Here is an 8,903-nt window from a genome sequence, read left to right on the forward strand (position 1 = left end):
CAAGAACCAGATATACTGGATACTTCCTTTGGATTCCAAATAGGCGAGAGTGGGAACATTATAATAGAAGAGCAAGAAACCACTGCCCCAACGCCGGCTAAGAGACAAAAGAAAAAAAACGATGAGAACGCCGCCTTTAACGATCTAGTCAACGAAGTAAGTCAGTTTGTGGATAGTCAAAAAAAAACACACACAACAATTTCTTGGGTGCGATTGGCGAAGTGTTTGAGAAGGTCCCAGAAGAGAGCCGCCTAGATTTTCAAATGGACGTACTTCAATACGTCTATGCTCAATATAAAAATTATAAAAATTGAATTTACGAAATTTAAAAATTTAAATGACATCCAGTTTGATTTCAATTTTGCGAACTTAATATGTAATCTAATTTAGTATGAAATCTGATTTTGATTTTGCGAATTAAATATGTAATCGAATTTAATATGCAATCTCACAAAAAATGCTTGCTATAATTTCATTGTTTCTAATCAAACACAATTGTACATTTTTTTAAGAAAACAATTAAAGCATCAAACGGGCCTAAGGCAAGAAATTGAACATTTACGTTCAAAATTAGAAGTAAATACTCGTAGGGCTACAGATTATGAAGCCGAAACAATTAATGAAAAAATAGTGTGCCAGAAGTCCCTTGACGTGATAAAATCACTACCCGAATTTTTGGGAAAAATAAACGCGCATGTTCGCTGGAGAGAAGCAGCTCATAACGCAATGAGCCTGTACGTGAGAGGCAGTAGAAAATATTTCGCGGCTCTTACGATTTTGAGAAACAAAGTAACTCAGGACGCGAATGATGTCCTAACAAACCGCGTACTCGGACAAACGCCCGAAACACATTATTGAGCAGGAGTCAAGCGTCCTTCGTGAATGCGTAATGTCGGTTGTAGAATATTACAACCTGGTCAACAAAAAACTGACTTTATTAATAAAAAAAAAACAATAATGACACATGGCAATGCGTCAGATTTAACTAAAGAGCTTAATAAGAAGAGTAGGGATCATGCCCTAAGAATTTTTATAACAGGACTCAATGCGCCCATCTTAGCATGATGCAATGCCAACGCCTTATGGTGAAATTATTTGCTAAGTAAACAATTGTAAATATATAAATAAGGGTGAAATTAAAAATAAAGTTAGTTAGTTCTGTCGTTTGCATAGTTCGAAAACGAACTCAATTTGTGTTCTTATTTGTTGTCAGCGAGGTCGTGGATTGAAATATATTTTTTTAAAGTTTCCTAAGGAAGCAAACATAAGTGGCCTTACATTTTAAAAGTGTTCGTATCGAAAATTTTTTAAAAATAGTAAAATTCGGTTGAACGGAATTTTTTTACATGAAACCAGTGATCGTGTCGGGAAAAACCGAGCGAACTTTTTCGTGAATAAAAAGCAAATAATATTTTGCAGAAAAAATCGCTAAAGGCGGTATCTTAAAATTTTAAACACAAATATTAAAAAAAAAAATCGACAAATTAGTGTTAAATCACTAAACCACCTAATATGGAGATATTATTGATGTCACAAAGCCACAGCTAATGAAGAAATTAAAGCTAAATCAAATTATACAAATAATAATTTGCGGTTCCCATCCACGAACAACGCCCCTAAAGCAGAGCCCATGGATATGGATCCATCCATATCGAGGTTCAAAAGAAACTTGAATAATAAGCTGCAACACAATATTGGCTTTATAAAGCAAAATTTTAATCTGGCAAGCACAAATGCTTCAGCCAATACACCTCTCAATACACCTACAAAATTTAGGGATACAAACTCAAGAGACACATGGTGTTAAAGCGGCGAAGAGAAAGCAATAATAGCTTTAGACCGCAAGAAGGCTCAGAAGGTAAATAACCTGAACGAGAGTAATTTTTTAGGGGTAGAGAGGATGAACTGCCCTACATCAACGTCTACGACGAAAAACTAAAAAGAAACTTAAAAGCTTAAAAGGCAGGGGGTCTATGAAAACAAAAATGAATTAGCCATTTATAAAACAAGTGAAAACAGTGAACGGTTTTTCTATCATTAAATACTACCATTTGATAACCCTATTTGGAGTCCAGGAAGTTTTCTATAAAATGGAAAACTTGGAATTCGATCTCCTTTTGGGGTATTATGTATTTATTGAAAAAAGTTGAGGCGCGTACCGACGTGCCCAATGAGAAGATCTTTTATAAAATAAAAAGTGCTACCGATAGTATCGAAAATAGCATCAACATTAATATTCATGCAAAAAAAAAAAATCCTTTGGAACAAGAAGTTTCCAAGATATCTACCGATTTTAATACCGGCAATATTGCATAGTCAAAGCAAACGTCAAAGCTGTGAAGTTGTGTTTGTTTGTGCTCTCATTTAATATCTTATTTTGCCAAGAGTTTTAACATTGATTAAATTGAAAAGTATAAAGAAACGTTTGGTGCACAATTTAAAGTTAAGTAAAACAGCAAAATTTCTAGTGAATTTGCTCAATTTAATTTAACATTATTAATTGCGTGTGCCGTGTCTTTTCTTTCATATAATTATATTGTTGTTGTGAATTGTGGAGAGGTGAATTGATTCTTTTATCCATAATTACAGTTGTGATTGCTTGTGCACATTTATATTGCTCTGTTTGTCATTTCTGCTATTTCATCCTTGTCACAGCTGTTTGCTTTGTGTTTATTAAATGTCAAAATACAGTGTATTTAAAACTGTTCGCTACATAAAATTCAAGCTAATATTTATCAGCTGATTGTTTTCTTTTCCTACATCGCTTTTAAAACTGTTTGCCTTTTTGCTTCTAATATTTTATATAAACCTACAAACATATCCATAGATATCATTTCGAATATGTCGTGTATTTACGCCAATTGTCACGTTAAGAGCGACACCTATGTGTCATGCTGGCTCTGCGATGGGATTGCCCATATAAAATGTGCTGGTTTGAGCGGTAGGGTGTTAGACGCTATTAATGAGGGAAAGGGTCTTCGTTGGTCTTGTCAAAAATGCGGATCAACCGAAGTCGATTTATTCAAATTCTTTAGACAGTCTAGAAATAGTTTTTCTGAAATCGGGAAGGATCTGTCGGGAAAATAAGCGTAGGCGTGTTGTTAGTCCACCTAAAAAGATAGTCTACACAGAAAAATCCTCCATCTCAGCCCTTAGATCTAATCAATCTTTCTTCTCCATACCCTCAGGCATTGGAGCCTCCGCTATCTAAAGCCATATCCACTAATAAAAAAATAAACCCTTTGGAACCAATAGTTTCCAAGGCGTCCGCCGATAAGTTTACCAGCGATCTAAAAAATAAAAGTAATAAAGAAATTACTAAACAAATTAAAACTAAAGAACAAAAAGTTTCCAAAAAACCAGCCGATAAAAATTGGGATCAAGTTTCCGATAAAAAAAAATGATGAAATTCAAGAAAACACATACAAAGTTATAATAAATCAAATAGAAAAATTAACAGAAAATAATGAAGAATCGGGGGAGCCAATGCCTCAATTGTGGTAGTATTGGGCACACTAAGATTGGCTGTAAGGCAAAGATAAAACTTGTATCTTTTCAGAAAACGGCCTGAAAACGTAATCGGGACTAATGCAAATTAATTAAATCGAAAAAATCGGATCAAGGCAGGAGGTCCACAAGGAGCAACACCATAACGCTCCCAGTGAGGCACCGAAATAACTTATATTGCAGTTACTACAGTTTCAAACCATGAATATCAAAAATATTGGAAAGTAAACATATCATAGAGTCAATTCGTCGTTCTCAACATGTCGGCGATCCCCCATTCTTCAATGGTATCGTTCAAACTGAGTGTTTTAGATATTTGCGCCCTTAAAATGCATCCTTGCGCAATCGCACTGCGTCAACCCATTTTCGAGCTCGCTGGAATGTGAGCTCGAGGTAGGTTTATTTTCATATATGCGCTCTTTTTGTTTCTGTACGGACACCGAATCGCTGACCGACGGATTTACTCAATCAACTTCGTATTGAATTATTGTAACACTTATGCTAATAAATTTTTTTTTAATTATCTTCTTTGAATAGGCTGCCTAGTAGGTATGTAGTTGGCTGCCTCTCACTTCTAATATAGACTTGTTAACAGCCAGACTGCCGCTAGATATTCCGAATCTAAAATTTAGAAATTCCTCTAATTTGTAATCGCTTAATAACGAGACTAAAGAATATTTGTATGAATTTAAAAGAAGCAGTTGCGTTCTTCTTTATTTTATCCTCAACCTCACTAAAGTAATCACGGAAACGTGATCAATATATTTCCACCCTGCAAAAATCGCGACTACTCCATGCATGCGTGTAAAGAGTACTCCCTAAGGACCAAAGAGTACTCCAAAATTAACCACAATTCATATAAAAAATATGGTCCAATTAACATTGCGATGTCCTAGGGCAGGACCATATACTCCATCCCTGCATTACATCAGAGTAGCACAAAACTACTCCAACATATTAACAATGGGCATTGTTGTTATATTTTTTCGTTTGTACACGCTTTTGTTCTTCACTTCTCAAATGCTTTTTCGAAATTAATAAAAACCAAGACAAAAATTAAAAATTACATGTTGCCTCTGACGGTATTCGAACCCGAACATGCTGGGAGCTAAGAACTAACAGCGAGCATCTCTACACGTTCAGCTACAGCCAGACATGCAAATGTGCTTTCAAATGCTCAACTTCAATCACGTTTCGTTAAAACACGAGCAATGATCGGGTAACAAACAATAAGCTGGCGTAGAGACACGAGTTGGTCCGCTACAGCATGACAGAGGAACACTTTTGTAAGTACTCCAATTTACCACAAATAGAGTACATGGTCCAACGATTTTTGCAGGGCCATCTTGTGAGTTGAATTGATTATTTGCATACATTAAATTCTCCACCGATGCTAAGGGTTAACGTTTGTAGTAGTGTGCCAAGGGTTAATGTTAGTGGTGCCAAGAGAATTGTAAAAAGTAGAACATAAGTGATAGATTGTAAGCACTGTGATGTAGACTTACGAAGGACACCATTTTGGCAAGCGAAAAACGAGGAATAAAGACATTCTGAAACAATTGCACAAAGCGGCCGGTCGTATTTTATTTGAGTGCGTGTTTGCTTATATACATATAGTTGCGTTTTACCGAATTTGCTGTTACAGATTACAGTGTTGCGTTTTCTGATTGTAAGTTGCTCGCATACTACAGTATGTAGAGTAAACTGTAAATTTCATGAACATTCATACATACATTTATATGTAAAACTAGCAAACCCGGCGAACTCCGTTTCGCCACCAGATGGCTGCGTTTCTTGTAACATTTCGTTTGCACAATACGCGTAATTGATTTGATGGTTTCCAATTTAACTGTTAGGAAACGAAGAACTTAACCTCAATGTCACAATTTCACTATGGAGAGACTGGTGAATTTAACCTCAAATGCACGATCCAAATAATTTGCACAGTTCAACTTACCACCTTAAGGACAAATGCCTGCTGTTGAAGTTGAATAAAAATTTGCACAATACGCGTAATTGATTTGATTGTTTTCCAATTTAACTGTTAGGAAACGAAGAACTTTAACCTCAATTTCACAGTGAACACAATACCGGTTTTAAGTTAGCGTTTGAAAGAACGTGCGTATAATAAATGTCACATGAAATTAACTGAGCAAAGTACAATGAATAGCTGTTAAACAATGTTTCACGCTCCGGCACCATCTACTTTAAATGAAACATACTTATTTTCGTGAGGGATACTCACACACCATATACTTTTCTATTGAAATTTTTCCTGAATTTTCTTAGCTATAAAACTCCAACGAATGCAAAACCGTGGAAATCGGTTCGTGCGTTCTGGAGTTATAGCGTCAGGAAGGAAAACCCTACTTATTTTTATATTAATTTTTATATTAAAGAAGATTAAAGAACTGTCCGCATTACACAATTTTATTTTTCACAAAAACGGTATTCCACGTTTTGGTCTATATCTCGAGACCCTGGTCACCCAGCTATATGAAAAGTGCTCTATCTTAAAGCATTCATGAACAGCTTTAATTTGATACCCATATTAAACAAATACATCCTAAGGTTACCCGGGTCCACGTTTTGGTCTGTATCTCGAGACCCTAGTCAACCAGCTATATGAAAAGTGCTCAATCTTAAAGCATTCATGAACAGCTTTCATTTGATACCCATATTGAACAAATACACCCAAGGTTACCCAGGTCCACGTTTTGGTCTATATCTCAAGACCCTAGTCACCCAGCTATATGAAAAGTGCTCAATCTTAAAGCATTCATGAACAGCGTTCATTTGATACCCATATTAAACAAATACATCCTAAGGTTACCCGGGTCCACGTTTTGGTCTGTATCTCGAGACCCTAGTCAACCAGCTATATGAAAAGTGCTCAATCTTAAAGCATTCATGATCAGCTTTCATTTGATACCCATATTGAACAAATACACCCAAGGTTACCCAGATCCACGTTTTGGTCTATATCTCGAGACCCTAGTTATTTTTTAAAAATTTTCTTTGCTACAAACCTCACGGAGCCCGAGCCCTTTCCAACGAATGCAAAACCGTGGGAATCGGTTCGTGCGTTCTGGAGTTATAAGATTACCAAGGAAATGTAACTTCTTTTTATATATATAGATAAACATTATTTCTTAAAATACGATATACGACCTAAACGGTTCTATTCCAATCAACAGAGCTAAAATAAACACTGAACATTATTCATTTTGTGTGATCTCTACAAAAAAAAACTCTTCCATTGCCAGAGTCCTTTATTCTTTCAATTGGATACATAATTTTCCGCAGTGCAAAGGTGTACCAACCAAGGTGTTGGCAATCCCACAGTCGGCCAATTGCGAATTTGGAACGGGTAACATAAAATACTTCGTGCGGTGAAAAAAAGTGAAAAGTAAAAAATCTCAGTATTGTGATATATATCTAATACTTTGGCGCAAAAAATATACGTCGACGTTGAGACAAAAATGTATTGCCTAGACGTACACCAAATTAAGTAAACTGTCGACCACTTGTAAAACAAAAATAAATAAAAAATGGTCTACTGTCAAGACTTAAAAACATTCATTGCGAATGCAAGACGAAATAGTTCAGTTGAAGGAACAATTGGCTGCATCGCAAACAATATCTAGTAAAAGATTTCCAAAGAGAAATAATTAATATGCTTACAAAGTGTGACGAATCTGGCGACACCGCCGAGTACGTCAGAATTTTTCATTTCGTCTTTGAAAGCTGGATTTCCAGTGGACGCTATCTACACAGACATTTCAAAAGCTTTTGATTCTATCTCGCAAAGTATTTTATTGCGGAAACTTGAAAGTCTAGGCTTTCATTCCGCATTCTTAATTTGGGTTAGGTCATAGCTATGTATCTAACAGAATTTCATATGTAGAAATAGAAAATACGAAATCTTACCCCTGAAGAACACCACACCTCAGTGTAGCATTCTTGGTCCAATTTTACTTGTTCTTTTCATTAATGACATTGGGGCCTGTTTTCATCACTCAAAGTTTCTGCTTTATGCAGATAACTTAAATGTGTTTAGTGGAATATCTAGCCTGATGGATATTTCATTTCTGAAAAGAGATTTGAACAATCTAATTGACTGGAATATTAGAAATAAATTAACTCTCAACATCAGTAAATTGCTTTCATATGACATTTTCTAAAATACATAACCCAACAGTCTCTGCGTAAAGCCTTTCTAACGCTTAACTTTCTACTATCAATGAATTCCTAGAGCTCGGGGTGGTTTTTGATTCAGGCTTTGCTTTCGTTGATCACATTAGTTTTACTGTACCGAAGGCCTATTCCAATTCGGCTTTTCTGCGGCGCCATGCTAGGGACTTCAATGGTCTCTATACGAGAAAAACGCTTCACAACTCCCTAGTGAGATCAAAGTTGGAATATGCATCAGTAGTTGGGAGTTTAATTTATTTGACTTTGACAGAATCGAAACACTTCAACGAAGACTCACTCGCTTTGTTCTCCAAACTCTTACGTTTTATAGAACCTCTATTGGTTTACCGTTTCAGGTGTATGCACTATTGAGTCTGTAATATATATCTACGACATTGTCTGTGGTCTTGTCAATTTTCCCGATCTTCTTGAGCAGATAAAATTCAATATTCACCACTGAACATTGCGCTTTTAGGGATATATATATATTGCCAAGTTCACACTGACAGAATGAAGCGTTGCACTCCTCGACGCCTTCCATACCACTCGCCACCCAACAATATATACATACACGTTATAATATCCAATGCAAACAAATAGCATTTCAGCCGACACTATGTCTCATATCGCCACGATGAGGAAAAGAGCCGAACAACGCGCCCATCGCAATCCGCTACCCTGCCGCCTATGCGATGCACACCACCCTATTAGGTCCTGCCCTATTTATCGGGCAAAATCGCCCGAGGAGAGACTGCGCGAAGCTCTACTGGGCCGCTATTGCGCAAACTGCCTTGCCATGACCCACCAGCTGAAAGATTGTCAAAGCGAGGGAAGATGCCGTAGGTGTGGTGAGAAACACCACTCCACTCCGCATTTAGAGGATGAGCCAACGCGCCAACGAGAATGTGTGTCATGGAGGGCACGAGGCAACGAAGACGACTCGGAGGAAACAGTCCACAAACCATGGAGTGTGCAAGTGGAAGAAGCCGAGGCAGACGGCACTCTTTTTCTATACGCGTCCGACTCTGGAACCGAGACTAGGCCTCCCGGTCCAGAGATTGAAGAAGGGGAAATTATTGAACGGTGAGCGGGGTCTCGGCCTCTCCGCCCGCCTACTAACGGGGGAACGGAAACACGGTCTTTCCGGCCTCTGCGGCGACATGAACGCAAAAGTACGGCTGGATCCAATCACGGGTTCACCG

This window comes from Rhagoletis pomonella, unplaced genomic scaffold, assembly GCF_013731165.1.
Source record: "Rhagoletis pomonella isolate Grant_MI unplaced genomic scaffold, Rhpom_1.0 Rhpom_scaffold_00011, whole genome shotgun sequence".
NCBI classification, from domain to species: Eukaryota; Metazoa; Arthropoda; class Insecta; order Diptera; family Tephritidae; genus Rhagoletis; species Rhagoletis pomonella.